Raw genomic sequence first — 15600 nt, 5'->3', positions numbered from 1 at the left:
GAACTGTGCATGGCCTGGATTTTCCTGGAAAGTTTTATTGTAACTATCCTGTAAGAGCAGAAAAAAAAGAAAGACTTGCATTTCGATAGCGTCTTTCATGACCACTGGATGTCCCAAAGTGCTTTGCAGCCAATGAAGCACTTTTTGACGTGTAGTCACTGTTGTGATGTAGGAAACGTGGCAGCCAATTTGCGCACAGCAAGCTCCCACAAACAGCAATGTGTTAATGACCGGACAATCTGTTTTTGTGATGTTGATTGAGCGATAAATATTGGCCAGGACACCGGGGAGAACTCCCCTGCTGTTCTTCGAAAATAGTGCCGAGGGATCTTTTGCGTCCACCTGACAGGGCAGACGGGGCTTCGGTTTAATGTCTCATCTGAAAGACGGCACCTCCGACAGTGCAGCACTCCCTCAGCACTGCTGCTGGAGTATCAGCCTAGATTCAGTGCTCAAATCTCTGGAGTAGGACTATGAACCCACGACCTTCTGACTCAGAGGTTAGGGTGCTACCCACTAAACCACGGCTGGCATACAGAGTTGCGCCATTTCTCCATGCCCAGAGGTAAGTGACTCATGTCAGTTTTACGCTGCAACATCGCGGGGTGCAAGTCTGCTCGATCATTTTGGCCACTTTCGAGTTGCGTCCAACGAAGTTCTGCTTAGCTGATTTACATAGCCCTGCCCCACCACACAGAGAAGGTGCATTTCCTGCATTTATGCGACTACTGAACGAGCGTAAACAAATTTTTCGCGATTTTTAAAAAGTTCTCCTTGCTGAGACCGGCGCTGCATTTTCTATATCTTTAAACACCTTTATTTCAGAGCCTCAGAATCTGTTACATTAAGAAGGGAAAAGCTTCCACCATTGCAGTTTCTTAAACATGCCGGGGTAGAGTTTCCGCTGGTTTGCATCAGTTTCAGCAGCGCAACCCGCGTGAATTTGGCCAACCCAGCGCAAAAGGTGGCGGAAACTCGAGCGTACGTTACGCCAGGCGTAAATCGAGCTCCCGGCCACCTGTAACGCTGGTTTTAAAAAAATCACCGTGCTGGAAAGCTGGCCACTCCCACAAAACTGGCCACACCCCCTGATTGAAATAACGAGCTGGGCGAGTTTACGTCGATTGCGCTCGTTCGAGGAAGCTCTTCCAATCGTGCTCATTTTTTTCAGGCGCACGTTCACTAGAAGTCATGTTTTAAAAGTTTTTACATATTTAAGTTACTAAGGAACTGACTAATGTACATCAATAAACCAGTAAACGGTTCAGTACAGTTATTTCAAAGTCATTTTCAGTGATTTAAAATCTGGTTACTTACAAGTATAAGACTAGACACTTATTATTAATGCTTTTTTTTGTGATAAACCCTGACATGAATCAGTCATTCATGAAAGAAACATAGAAAAACATAGAAAGACTTATGAAATAATACTGAGCGGCCTGCGGGTGGCGCTGTCCAGGGAGAGTATAAATATTCGGGCATGGGCCCAGCTTGCGCAGGACATTCTTAACAGGAACTAGTGAAGGACACAACGAGACCTCCATGTTGTAAAACAGTTGATTAAAGCTTTGTTTAACCAAGTGCCTAGTAGTTTTCTTACGTCAAACCCATTTTCAGCTGTATTCATAAAATTGCACTCTTAAATACATCAATTAATACTTTTTAATGCAATGAAGAAAAATAAACGATTACAATCCATACCGCTGATCGGTTGCGCTGGTTCATGGAAGATTATACGTTTGTGATTATGCAAATGAATTTTAGTGGCAACTTGAACAGCAACCATAACCAACGCAAATTCAAGAGCAAGTTGTGCCCAATTTTCCTGATTACGCACAAAGCGGAAACTCTTCCCCGCTACGTTTAATGTGGAGAAATGATGGTTTGATGGCTTCATATTTTAAGAACATAAGAATTAGGAACAGGAGTCGGCCATTCGGCCCCTCAAGCCATTCAATAAGGAAAGGGAGGTGGGGTTGCTATGTTAATCAAGGATGGAATCACTGCAATAGTCAGAAATGATATTGGGTCAAAGGATCAGGATAGTGAAATAGTTTGGGTGGAGATAAGGAATAATAAGGGGAAAAAGTCACTAGTGGGCGTAGTCTATAGGCCTCCTAACAGTTGCAACTCTGTTGGTCGGAGTATAAATCAAGAAATAGTTGGGGCTTGTAATAAGGGAACAGCTATAATCATGGGGGATTTTAACTTTCATATTGACTGGACTAATCAAATTGGGCATGGCAGCCTTGAGGAAGCGTTCATAGAGTGTATTAGGGACGGGTTCCTTGAGCAGTATGTAACTGAACCAACCAGGGGGCAGGCAATCCTAGATCTGGTCCTGTGTAATGAGACAGGATTAATAAAAAATGTCCTAGTAAAGGATCCCCTTGGAATGAGTGACCATAATATGGTTGAATTACAAATTCAGTTTGAGGATGAGAGAGTTGGATCTCAAACCAGCGTACTGAGCTTAAATAAAGGAGACTATGAAGGTATGAGAGTAGAATTGACTAAAGTGGACTGGGAAAACAGATTAAAGTGTAAGACGGTACAGGAGCAGTGGTCTACATTCAAGGAGATACTTCACATCTTTCAAGATAAATATATTTCACTGAGGAAAAAGGGGAATAAAAGAAAAGACAGCCATCCGTGGCTTAGTAAAGTAATAAAGGATAGTATCCGACTGAAAACAAGGGCATATAAAGTATCCAAATCTAGTGGGAGGATAGAAGATTGGGAAGCATTTAAAAGCCAGCAAACAATAACTAAAAGATTAATTAAGAAAGGGAAGATAGATTATGAAAGTAAACTAGCAAAAAATATAAAAACAGATAGCAAGAGTTTCTACAGCTACATAAAAAGAAAAAGGGTGGCTAAAGTGAACGTTGGTCCCTTAGAGGATGGGACCGGGAAACTAGTGGTGGGGAACATGGAGATGGCAAAGACGCTGAACAAATATTTTGTATCAGTCTTCACAGTAGAGGACACTAAAAATATCCCAACACTGGACAAACAGGGGGCAATGGGGGGGGGGAGGAGCTAAACACGATTAAAATCACTAAGGAGATGGTACTCAGTAAAATAATGGGACTTAAGGCGAATAAATCCCCCGGACCTGATGGCCTACATCCTAGGGTCTTGAGAGAAGTGGCGGTAGGGATTGTGGATGCATTGGTGATTATTTTCCAGAACTCCCTGGACTCAGGAAAGGTCCCGACAGATTGGAAAACTGCTAATGTAACACCCTTATTTAAGAAGGGAAGTAGACAAAAAGCTGGAAACTATAGACCAGTTAGCCTAACATCTGTGATTGGCAAAATGTTGGAGTCCATTATTAAGGAAACAGTAACAGAGCATTTGGATAAACATAATTTAATAGGACAGAGTCAGCATGGTTTTATGAAGGGGAAGTCATGTTTGACAAATTTGCTCGAATTCTTTGAGGATGTAACATACAGGGTGGATAAAGGGGAACCAGTGGATGGAGTGTATTTGGACTTCCAAAAGGCATTTGACGAGGTTCCACACAAAAGATTACTGATCAAGATAAGAAATCACGGGATTGGGGGTAATATACTGGCATGGGTGGAAGATTGGCTACCTAACAGAAAACAAAGAGTTGGGATAAATGGTTCATTCTCGGGCTGGCAATCAGTAACTAGTGGTGTTCCGCAGGGGTCAGTGCTGGGACCCCAACTATTTACAATCCGCAGGGGTCAGTGCTGGGACCCCAACTCTTTACAATCTATATTAACGATTTGGAGGAAGGGACCGAGTGCAACATATCCAAGTTTGCCGACGATACAAAGATGGGAGGGAAAGCAGTGAGTGAGGAGGACATAAAAAACCTGCAAAAGGACATAGACAGGCTAAGTGAGTGGGCAGAGATTTGGCAGATGCAATATAATATTGGAAAGTGTGAGGTTATGCACTTTGGCAGAAAAAATCAAAGAGCAAGTTATTATCTAAATGGAGAGAAACTGCAAAGTGCTACAGTACAAAGGGATCTGGGGGTCCTGGTGCATGAAACACAAAAAGTTAGTATGCAGGTGCAGCAGGTGATCAGGAAGGCCAATGGAATCTTGGCTTTTATTGCGAGGGGGATGGAGTATAAAAACAGGGAAGTCTTGCTGCAGTTATACAGGGTATTGGTGAGGCCACACCTGGAATACTGCGTGCAGTTTTGGTTTCCATATTTAAGAAAAGATATATTTGCTCTCGAGGCGGTTCAGAGAAGGTTCACTCGGTTGATTCCGGAGATGAGGGGGTTGACGTATGAGGAAAGGTTGAGTAGGTTGGGACTCTACTCATTGGAGTTCAGAAGAATGAGAGGCGATCTTATCGAAACATATAAGATTGTGAGGGGGCTTGATCGGGTGGATGCGGTGAGGATGTTTCCACTGATGGGTGAGACTAGAACTAGGGGGCATAATCTAAGAATAAGGGGCTGCCCTTTCAAAACTGAGACGAGGAGAAACTTCTTCACTCAGAGGGTAGTAAATCGATGGAATTTGCTACCCCAGAGAGCTGCGGAAGCTGCAACATTAAATAAATTTAAACTGGAGATAGACAGTTTCCTAGCTGATAAGGGAATTAGGGGTTATGGGGAGAGGGCAGGGAAGTGGACGTGAGTCTAGATTCGGATCAGCCATGATCCTATTGAATGGCGGAGCAGGCCCGAGGGGCCGTATGGCCTACTCCTGCTCCTATTTCTTATGTTCTTATGTTCTTATGTTTATCATGGTTGATCTTTTACCTCATCTCCACTTTCCCGCCCCATCCTTTAAGGGGCAACAGTACACGTGGAACTGCTTGCCACAAGGTTTTCATAACAGCCCCAGCATCTTCCACCAGTGTATGGCAGATAGTTTAAAAGATTTCAGCCAGCCCGCACAGTTGGTTCAATACGTGGATGACCTGCTCCTGTTCACTGAGGTGGGATATGTGTCGGTGCAGGCTCGATGGGCCGAAATGGCCTCTATCTGCACTGTAGGGCTTCTGTGATTTCTGTGATTTCTGTGATCCCGATCTCCCTTGGTGCCCAAAAAATCTATCGACCTCTGTCTTGAATATACTCAACGACTGAGCATCCACAGCCCTCTGGGGTAGAGAATTCCAAAGATAGCACTGATAAGATAAAGTGAGACTTAAAGAAGGAAGACGGCGAACGCTCTGCTCTTTGCTCAGGCCCCGCGTGTTTACAATGATTTCCGTTTGTTTTTGGCGGTTTTTACATTCCGGCCTATGCTAATGAGATTCACAGGGAATTTTGGTGTAAGTTGCCTTCCGCCAGATCGGGGCAGAGACTGGCGTCAGTCGGATCGAGGAAATTCCGGCTCTTACATGCACGTATGTTTCTTCAGCCTCTCTGAAGGCGGACAGAGTCAAAACTGGTTGAGCAGAGGTTCGGTTCCAATGATAAGCTGCTTTATTTCACAGTAGGTAAACCACACAGAGCAATGAGGCTGACGAGAGACACTTAGCACATGAACAGAAGTTGGACTGGTTGTGCCATTACAAAAAATAGATCTGAACACACATGTACGTTAGCCCGGTGGGTCACTTAACTCAGTGGAAAACACAACCTGGTCTGTCTGCTCCTTCTGCAGCCTGTTAGAAATCAGGGGTGTCCAAAATGTATATGGTTATGCGAACAAATTTGTGACGCGAATAATACCGTGTTTACATGATGGTTTTAGAACTGGAGACAAAAAGCCTCTTCAGACTAGTATTAGAATAACTGGATAGATGCTTAGAATCTGCTTGTGTTTTGGTTCTCTGTGGATGTTATAGCATTCTGCAGTGTGACGGTTATATATAATCTTGTTTCCCTGATTTCTAACAGCCTTCTCTTGCTCAACCCCTCCTGGTGTCGTTCTGATTTTTAAAAATCTCTCTCACAACCCCCACAGATATCACAGTGAGGTTTCCAACACCAAGGTGCAAAGGGGGAAAAATGTGGTTGCTTTGTGCCTCCCGTTAGCACCCTGAGGCGTTCTGAGGTCGCGCCTCGTTCCCTGACATTTGCGCCTTAAGAGAGGTGTGTAGCACCTGATTTCGCGCTCAAATCACCTCCAGGGGGCGATAGAGGCGAATTTTGCAGTCGGAGGCGATAATTAGCGCTGGGCGCTAAACTTTGCGCCCGGCCGATATTAGCACCCCAAAATGGGCGATACCGAATTTTTCCAAAGTCTATTCTGAATCGTTGGACACGGCTCACCAATTTTGCCACTGTTGTTGTCTCTGTGAGAAAGAACTTGCTATCTCATTGTGTAATTACTATTTGTTGGGAAACAAACCATTTTTAGGCCAACTTGTGGCTTAATAACGTATCTTAATATAGCTCCATGGCCAAGTCCTTTCAGTGGAGAAAAAAAATGGTCGAAGGATCCCAAGGGACTACCCTCACCACACGGACTGCAGTGGTTCAAGAAGGCGGCTCACCACCACCTTCTCAAGGGCAATTAGAAATGGGCAATAAATGCTGGCCTTGCCAGCGACGCCCACCTCCCATGAACGAATAAAAAAAAAAGCCTGAACAATAATCTAAACAGCGTCTGGAGGTCCAAGATCATCTCACCAGCTCCTAGGAAGGCGACCACAGTGCCGCAGCAAAACAAGGCCAGGCACTCGAAGCAGCCCATAGCTGGTTGGCCACGGCATAGAAAAGAACTCAGATAGTAGAACACAACACAAAAGCAGAGGCACATTGTCTAGGCTCATTGTCTAGGCTCACTAGTGAACGAGGTACAGCAGCAACGGAGTCAGTGCCTTCATGAAGTATTGTAGCATCTCACTTATTGGTTTGGCGGAGGGTCCCTATTACATTTTTATATATATTTTTTATCCACACCTTTGTTTTGTGCCCTTCCCCCTTTTTTCTCTCCCACATGGCAGCTGTCTTTCATTCTGCCAGCGTATTTCACACCTCATCTAGAGCCGTCTTTTGTCTCCACTAGTCCTATCACCATCTCGTCTCGTTTTGAATACCTCTTAATGTCTCTTCACTTCTCTTTTGTTCTTTCATCCCCATTCCCCAGCCCCCAAACTGGCCTTTTAATCCGTTTCATTTCCTGTGTTTTTTCTCAGTCCTGACGAAGGGTTTCGACCTGAAACGTTGACTCTATTTCTCTCTCCACGGATGTTGCCTGGCCTGCTGAGTTTTTCCAGCATTTTCTGTTGTTATTTTCTGTCTGCTCTGTGTTGCTCAGTTCTACACAGGGCACTATGTTTGCCCAGTAAACAGTCGGTGGAGGTTATATTATGTGTTAAAATTATCCGTTCGTCATCGGAGCACTGATAAAAGCCTGCGGCTGCTAATTAATCTCATTAAATACTATTAACACAACGTTCTATCCTCTAACGGTGAGGGACAGTAAGATTCTAAATGGCTGGAAATAGCCCAATTTGTCAAGTGTTAAACCAGAGACCAATTATAGCGGTCCAGCATCTGCATCCGCTGAAGTGTTTAAAGAGCAGAAACCAGGGGAGGTTGGTAATTTTGGAGATAAACACGCTCTGTAACCTCAAATAAAAACAGAAAATGCTGGAAACACTCAGCAGGTCAGGCAGCATCTGTGGAGAGAGAAACAGCGTTAATGATTCAGGTCAATGACCTTTCATCAGAACTGGAAGAAGTTAGAGATTTAACAGTTTATATGCAAGTACAGAGCCAGGGGAAAGAGGGGGGAGGTCTGTTGTCGAGTGGAGGGTAGAGGGTAGGAGACGATTAAATGACAAAAGGGATGATGGTGCAAGGCAAAAGGGGGTGGTAATGGGAAAATAAAGAAACAAAAGCTGGGTCTAGAGGAGGTGTAAATGACAAAAGCAGAACCATTACCAGCACCTGCTCTCCAAAAAAATGGGAGCGGTGGATCTGATCTAAAATTTAAAAGCCAATGTTGAGGCTGTAAGGATATAAAGTGCCTAATAGGAAGATGTATAATCTCAAGCCTTTCTTGGATAGAATGAAATAAGCAGATTCACATTTTGTAAAACCAGGACATTGATGGAGACTTGAATTGAGAAATCCAGGTGAAGGGCCAAGGCACACAGCTCAGGCTACCGCCAAGGTTTAAAAGAGTAGGAGAGAAAATGAGATAAATTGGCCGGAACTTTGCCGGCGCTCGGGGGGCGGGTTTGGAGGCAGGGCATCCGGCAAAATTGCAAAGATTGACAACGGGTCAGAAACCCGCCATCAACCCACCTCCAAACAATCTTCCCGTGTGTCGGGTCCACGATTTGCACATGGACCCAACACCTAGCGGCGGGAAGAGGATTATAGCCACTTACCTGCTTGTTAACAGGTTGTTAAGAGGCACTTAAGAGGCTTTTTGCAATTTTGACACTTCTACTGCGGGCTTCCCGACGTCTGGACACCACGCCAGGTAAGTGTGGCATGTTGTGAGTCTGCTGTAATGTTTCTGCATTGATGACAGCTGCAGAAGTGGTGTGAAGTATCCAATGGTGCACTGGTGAGTTTCAGAGGTAAGAAAATGTTGGGAAAATAATTTTGAATGCATTTACACTTTTCTGTAGGTGACAAGTTTTGGATTGTGTGTGTAGTCCCACCTTATTGGGAGAACCTCTCTCACATAGAAACATAGAAACATAGAAACATAGAAGATAGGAGCAGGAGTAGGCCATTCGGCCCCTCGAACCTGCTCCGCCATTCAATGCGATCATGGCTAATCATCCAAACTCAGTACCCTGTCCCTGCTTTCTCCCCATATCCCTTGATCCCCTTAGCCTTAAGAAATATATCTAACTCCTTCTTGAATATATTTAATGAATTGGCCTCAACTGTCTTCTGTGGTAGAGAATTCCACAGGTTCACCACTCTCTGGGTGAAGAAATTCCTCCTCATCTCAGTCCTAAATGGCTTACCCCTTATCCTTAGACTGTGACTGTTAGATCCATGGTTCAGTGGATATGCTATTATTAAATAATCACACGGATGCTGTACATTAACAATAAACAGGTCTTTACTGGAGGAGGGTAGTCTCAAGACTGGGGGTACAGAGGCATGCGCAAAGCTTATATACCGGTGTGGTCACTGCCGGTACTACAGTATACAGGAGCTGTAAAAGTAGTTCTGACTTAAAGGCACATACACTACAATTCCTCCCCTTTTAGATTAGTAGTACCCCTAATATTCAAATAACAATTAACATTTCAACATATACATTAAACAACAAAAGTCCATTTATAGATTCAGTCTTTGGGGCGGCTTCCTGACCCTTTTGGGATAGCACTTTTCCGGAGGTTCTTGTTCTTGGTGCAGAGGCGATTCTGACCCCTTTTCATCGGGTAGTTCATCGGGTTCCACTGCTACTGGGTCTGAAGTAGATGCTACCAGTATGTCGGGTTCATCCCCAGGTACTCGAGACATGGGGTTGATGCATTCCTGTGACGCTAAGATCTGATCGACGTGGCGCCTCACAATGTTCTCCCCGACATCCACTGTGTACATTAATGGCCCCTGCCTTGTACATATCATTCCGGGTTGCCATTTCTCTGTTCGATAGTCACGGGCCAAGACTGGTTGCCCTACATTGAAGCTCCTTGTCGGCTTCTCATTGATGTGCTGGAATTGTTTGTCCTCAACATTTCTTCGCACATTTGGTCTGAGCAAGTCCAGACGAGATCTCAACCTTCGGTTAAAGAACATCATGGCCGGGGTCTGGTTGGTAACTGCATGTGTCGCGTTTCGGTAGGTTAATAAGAAATTGTCCATCTTATGCTGTAGTGGAATTTCATCATCGCACATGGCCTTTATCGCCTTCTTAAAGGTTTGTACCTGGGGTACCACAGGGATCGGTGCTGGGTCCCTTGCTGTTTGTGGTCTACATTAATGACTTGGATATGAATGTAAAGGGTATGATCAGTAAATTCGCGGATGATACTAAAATTGGTAGGGTGGTAAATAGCGAGGAGGGTAGCCTCAGTCTGCAGAACGATATAGATGGGTTGGTCAGATGGGCGGAACAGTGGCAAATGGAATTTAACCCGGAAAAGTGCGAGGTGATGCACTTTGGGGGGTCTAACAAGGCAAGGGAATACACAATGAAGGGAAAGACCCTAGGCAAGACGGAGGGTCAGAGGGATCTGGGTGTGCAGGTACACAGATCCCTGAAGGCGGCGGAACAGGTGGATAAGGTGGTAAAAAAGGCATATGGGATACTTGCCTTCATTAGCCGAGGCATTGAATATAAGAGCAAGGAGGTTATGATGGAGCTGTATAAAACACTGGTTAGGCCACAGCTGGAATACTGTGTGCAGTTCTGGTCGCCACACTACAGGAAAGATGTGATCGCGTTAGAGAGGGTGCAGAGGAGGTTCACCAGGATGTTACCAGGGCTGGAGCGCTTCAGCTATGAAGAGAGACTGGGCAGATTGGGTTTGTTTTCCTTGGAGCAGAGGAGGCTGAGGGGGGACATGATTGAGGTGTACAAAATTGTGAGGGGCATAGATAGGATGGATGCTGAGGAGCTTTTCCCCTTAGTAGAGGGGTCAATAACTAGGGGGCATAGATTCAAGGTAAAGGGCGGGAGGTTTAGAGGGGATTTGAGAAAGAACTTTTTCACCCAGAGGGTGGTTGGAGTCTGGAACTCACTGCCTGAAAGGGTTGTGGAGGCAGAAACCCTCACAACATTTAAGAAGCATTTGGATGAGCATTTGAAATGCCATAGCATACAAGGCTACGGGCCAAATGCTGGAATATGGGATTAGATTAGACAGGGCTTGATGGCCGGCATGGACACGATGGGCCGAAGGGCCTCTATCCGTGCTGTATTACTCTATGACTCTATGACTCTATGACTCTACGAACCTCTCAGCCAATCCATTTGTGGCTGGATGATACGGGGCGGATGTGTAATGCCTTACCCCATTCCTTTGTCCAGCGTAAGGTCCTTTTCTGATAGAAGCCGTTTCTGGGTTCCTTCACTTTGTAGCCCACACACAAACTTGTCCCTTAACGTATCTGCTAGTCCCACTCCAAACTGGCAGTGTTTCGATAGCTTGCGCAGTTCCGTTAGGTACTCAGCATTGCTTTCGTCTTTGTGTTGGTTCCTTTTATGGAACTTAAATCGTTCTGCTATCAGCAGCGGTGTGGGGTTTAAGTGGTCCTGTAGGATTTCTACTATGCTTTCAAAATTCTTGTTTACCGGCTTCTCTGGGGTTATTAGATTTCGCAGTAACCCATAAGTTTTTGCACCCATGGAATTTAACAGAACCAGTGCTTTATTAGCATCTGGCACTTCATTCGCCCTGCAGTACACCTCAATACATTCCACATATGTCGCCCAATCTTCGACTTCATTGTCGAACGTAGAGATACTGCCACTCTTCGGCACCCCTGGGTGTGATTTAACTGTCAAAAATGGCACCTCCCGCGCTTCCCCTTCTTCTCCGCTGGCACAAAATGGCGTCTCCTGCGCTTTCCTTCCTTCTCCGCTGCGGCTTCTAAAAATGGCGCCTCCCGTGCTCTTCCTTCTTCTCCGCGGCTCAATGGTGTCTCCCGCGCTCCCCTTTCTTCGCCCCGCGGACGCTGTTCAGCCCGTGAGCCCTGGCTGTGCTCTGCGCGTTCTTCTTTTTATATTTTTTGACGCCGCTCATTCTAGAACCCGGCTGTTTCTTTACCCTCTCTCTCTCCGGTTTGTTTTCTTTTTCTCGACGCCGCTCGGTGTTCAACCCCCGGCTGCACCCTGCGCTCTTCACCCTCTGTCTTACCCCGTCGATGCTGCTCGGCTTTCTCTCCGCCGTCGGTCGGCTCCAGCCACCGCTGGTCGGGAAGGGTCTGCGCTGGACCTGTCGTCGGTCTCTTACTGCTCGTTGTGGCTGGGGAACCAAGCCCGGCTCTCCACAGCCTCCCCTGCGAAGTTCAATCTCTGCCTGACTGCTGGGCGGTTGCTCGTGGTCGACGCCCGTGTTCCTGGCCTCGACTATTTTTTAAATTTTTTATTTTGCAGGTAGATTCGAATCGACACTCGTCGCCACTGTTAGATCCGTATTTAAGTGGATATGCTGTTAATAAATAATCACACGGATACTGTACATTAACAATAAACAGGTCTTTACTGGAGGAGGGTAGTCTCAAGACTGGGGGTACAGAGGCATGCGCAAAGCTTATATACCGGTGTGGTCACTGCCGATACTACAGTATACAGGAGCTGTAAAAGTAGTTCTGACTTAAAGTCACATACACTACAGTGACCCCTGGTTCTGGACTCCCCCGCCATTGGGAACAGCCTTCCTGCATCTAGTCTGTCTAGTCCTGTTAGAATTTTATAAGTTTCAATGAGATCCCCTCTCATTCTTCTAAACTCTAGCGAAAATAAGCCTAATCGACCCAATCTCTCTTCATACGTCATTCCTGCCATCCCAGGTATCAGTCTGGTGAATCTTCGCTGCACTCCCTCCATGGCAAGAACATCCTTCCTCAGATAAGGTGACCAAAACTGCACACAATACTCAAGGTGTGGGCTCACCAAGGCCCTGTACAACTGCAGCAAGGCATCCTTGCTCCTGTACTCAAATCCTCTCGCTATGAAGGCCAGCATACCATTTGCCTTCTTAACCGCCTGCTGCACCTGCATGTTTACCTTCAGCGACTGGTGCACAAGGACACCAAGGTCTCGTTGCACTTCCCCTTTTCCCAACCTATTGCCGTTCAGATAATAATCTGCCTTCCTGTTTTTGCCACCAAAGTGGATAACCTCGCATTTATCCACATTATACTGCATCTGCCATGCATCTGCCCAACCGCCCAACCTGTTCAAATCATACTGGAGTTTCTCTGCATCCTCCTCACAGCACACACGCCCACCCAGCTTTGTGTCATCTGCAAACTTGGAGATATTACACCTAGTTCCCTCGTCTAGATCATTAATATATATTGTGAATAGCTGGGGTCCGAGCACCGATCCCTGCGGTACCCCACTAGTCACTGCCTTCCACTCGGAAAAAGACCCATGACAGATCACTTCTGTAACCTCACCTGCAGCTGTCATCTGTTCTAGCCTAAGGAGGGAGTCACTGGAGAGCCTGGGTACAAGGGCTCACCTTTGTACAGTGATTGTCAGTGTTTGCAGCACCTCAATGCTGTCAAACACTGAAAAATCAGCTGTCGAAAAAAATTGTGTGTGGCCCCTTTAAGAAAACCGGCAGATGACGCTTCATCAACTGATGTCATCCAACACCGGCTTCCTCTTAATTGGCCGGCAAGCCCGCAGGGCGGGCTTAACAAAGCCAATTGACGCAAAATCGCATCTGTGCGTCTGATGTCGTTGGGGGCGGGACTGGAACCCAGAAGACAGCTGTCCCACTCTCAAGCCGCATCGAGAGCAAAAATCGCAGCCATTATGTCAAAAAATAGCAGTGAAGTGACAATAAATTTGTCTCTTAAAAGCCAATAGTTTGGTGGAGGAAAGACTAAAGGAGATAAGGAGTTAAAATTCTCATCCTTGTTTACAAATCCCTCTCCACTCCCTATCTCTGTAACCTCCTCCATCCCTACAACCCTCCGGGATCTCTGCGCTCCTCCAATTCTGGCCTCTTGCGCATCTCCGATTTTAATCGCTCCACCATCGGTGGCCGTGCCTTGAACCGCCTAGGCTCTAAGCTCTGGAATTCCCTCCCTAAACCTCCCTACCTCTTTCTCCTCCTTTAAGACGCCCCTTAAAACCTACCTCTTTGACCGAGCTTTTGGTCACCTGTCCTAATATCTCCTTATGTGGCCTCGGTGTTAAATTCTCTTTGATAATCGCTCCTGTGAAGCGCCTTGGGACGTTTTACTACATTAAAGGGGCTATATAAATGCAAATTGTTGTTATATCGTTTTGAAGTTATGGGGGAAAAAAATGTGTCAGAGTGCAATGAGTCTCCCTCAATGGTTTGGAATCAGTTTCACTGTCTGTTTCCATTTGTGAAGTACCTCGAGATGTCTTATAGACTAACGGTGGTATTGTTGATAACAAGTTGATCTTGCTGAGCTTTGCATTAAAATTACTGGCTGTTGCAACGATCTTGACCTCTGTCAGTGATATCCAGAAATTGGGATAGAATAGGGGGCAAAGCTATTCCAATTCCAGTTGTGTGTGCATTTTGCATCCTGTATCACGGAGCTAAGTGGCGCCTCACAGAACAGCAGCAAAATAAATGATGCAATGAATAATTTGTGAATATTTAAATATTTAAAAGTCAAATTCAGATAAACATATTGCTTGTTTACCAAGAAATGTGATGGGTGAACTTGGAATATTTAAATGCAAATCGCAATGTGGAGAGGGCAGCTGAGTTGAATCTGGGCCAGACTGCAATATTCTCCTTCATATCTTGAATTCACTCTCCGTTTTCCACCCATCCCTCTCCCACACTCTGTGTTTTGCTCTCCAAACTTTCACTCTCTCCACACTCCCTGTCACCACACTCTCTCCCGCCTCCCTACGACGCCAACTTTCTCCCCCCCCCTCTCTCCAGACTCTTTCCCCCTCTATCCTCAGTCAGACAACAGCAATAGAGTAGCAATGGGCGTACAGGTGGACAACTGGGATGGTCCACAGACTGATGGACTTAGGACAGGAGAACAGTAACCTTTACACTGTCGACAGCTCCAAGGAATTCCAATCTCCACAGACAAGCCATTTATTGAAGTTTTCACCTCATGCCCTGTGGTGCTGACACGAAACCTTATTTGACAATAGCAAAGTTAGAAAAATATTAACCCTACATAAATAAGCACTTAAAAACCATTTCAAAGAAAATTAATTTGGGGCTGAAAATATCTGTCAGAACCATAACTTCGTAGGGAGTCCACTAGAGCAACTGGAGGCTAGGCTGGGACCCAAGTGCTGACCTACCATCAAGGCTTCCAAGATGACCTTATGGACCAGGGTCTCTGCCTGCCTCTTACAAGGCCATCGGTGTGAAGGGGCGCAGGGTCAGGAGCAGGAACTCTGAATGCCAGACATCCAGTGCCCGGGTAGGGTTGCCAACTCTGGTTGGGTATGTTCCTGGAGGCTTCCAACCACCCAGCCCCCACCATTGGTCCATCCTCTGGGTGCACTGCCTTCCCACGGCCAATTGGAAAGCGAACAGACTCTTTCGTTACCCAATTGGATTCATCTTGACCGTCAGTCAAACATGCGTTTTCCCCCAATCTTCAAGAGTTTCACAACAAATAAATGAAAATGTTGAAAAAAATGAACACAAACCACAATTTATTTTAATGCCTCTATGATTTTTCTCCCGGGTTTTGGCTGGCAGCAGCGTCCTGGAGATTAATCTTTGATTCCTGGAGACTCCAGGGCAATCCTGGAGTGTTGGCCACCCTCTGCCCAGGCCTATTGGGGACCGGATGTATGGTCTGCACCGGTACGCCTGATAAGACCAGGGCTGCTGGCCAACCAGCTGTTGGTTGCGGGGTCCATCTGAGGAAGTCCAGGTCCGGGCGAGACCCGGTCCCACCCACCCAAGTTCTGGGATCTTCTGTCGGGCTTTCGGGCTGCTCCTGTGGGATTGGCAGGATGCCCCACTCCCCAGCCCACTAAAGCCATGTAAATTGTGGGCCCTCTTCTTGAGCCCATGAACGCTGCC

Source organism: Somniosus microcephalus, chromosome 19, assembly GCF_052327205.1.
Source record: "Somniosus microcephalus isolate GS21.2 chromosome 19, FLI_Smic_1.0, whole genome shotgun sequence".
In the NCBI taxonomy this organism is placed as follows: domain Eukaryota; kingdom Metazoa; phylum Chordata; class Chondrichthyes; order Squaliformes; family Somniosidae; genus Somniosus; species Somniosus microcephalus.
This window is presented reverse-complemented; position numbering follows the sequence as displayed.